This window comes from Chrysochloris asiatica, unplaced genomic scaffold (genome assembly GCF_000296735.1).
Source record: "Chrysochloris asiatica unplaced genomic scaffold, ChrAsi1.0 scaffold00538, whole genome shotgun sequence".
NCBI classification, from domain to species: domain Eukaryota; kingdom Metazoa; phylum Chordata; class Mammalia; order Afrosoricida; family Chrysochloridae; genus Chrysochloris; species Chrysochloris asiatica.
In genome coordinates, this window is record NW_006409056.1 from 446,680 (window position 1) to 447,798 (window position 1,119).

Genomic DNA, 1,119 nt, shown 5'->3' on the forward strand with positions numbered 1-1,119 from the left:
AAAGAAAAGAGGGAGAAGACACAAATAACACGCATTAGAAACCACATGGGTGATGTCACAACCGAACCAAAGGAAATCAAATGGATAATAACAGAATACTATAAAGAGTTGTACTCCAACACATTTGAAAACTTAGAAGAGATGGATACATTTTTAGATAAACATGACCTACATAAGCTTACACACAGTGAAGTAGAAAACCTGAACAGACCCATAACAAAGGAAGAAATTGATCACGTCATCAAAAGACTCCCAACCAAAAAAAGTCCAGGCCCAGATGGCTTCACAGGTGAGTTCTACCAAGCATTCACGGAAGAGCTGCCATCAATTCTACTCAAATTATTCCAGAATATAGAGGAGGATGGAAAACTTCCTAATACATTTTATGAAGCAAGCATAACCCTCATTCCAAAACCAAGGAAGGATGTCACTAAGAAAGAAAATTATAGACCAATTTCCCTTATGAATATAGATGCAAAAATTCTCAACAAAATCCTAGCCAACAGAATTCAGAAGAATATCAAAAATGATAATAAATCATGGTCAAGTGGGATTCATATCAGGGATGCAAGGATGGTTCAACATTAAAAAAAAGATCAACATAATCCACCATATGAATAAGAAAAAAGAGAAACCCACATGATCATATCAATTGATGCAGAAATGGCATTTGACAAAATCCAACATCCATTCCTGATAAAAACACTCAAAAAAGTAGGAATTGAAGGGAAATTCCTCAACATAATTAAAAGCATATATGGAAAACCACAAATTTTATATGGAAATAAAAGACACCCAGGATAAGCAAATCACTGCTTAAGAAGAAGAATAAGGTTGGAAACTTCTCACTCACTAACTTCAAAATGCATTACAAGGCTGCAGTAGTCAAAGCAGGTTGGTACTGGTACAATGAAAGACACAATGATCAATGGAGCAGAATCGAGAATCCAGAAATTAACACATTCAAATGCATCCAACTGATTTTTGGAAAAAGTACCTATATATACCGCATGGGGAGGTGATAATCTCTTCAACAGATGGTGCTGGTAGAACTGGTTAGTGACATGCAAAAGATTGAAACAAGACCATCACTTCACGCCTTATACAAAAACCAACTCA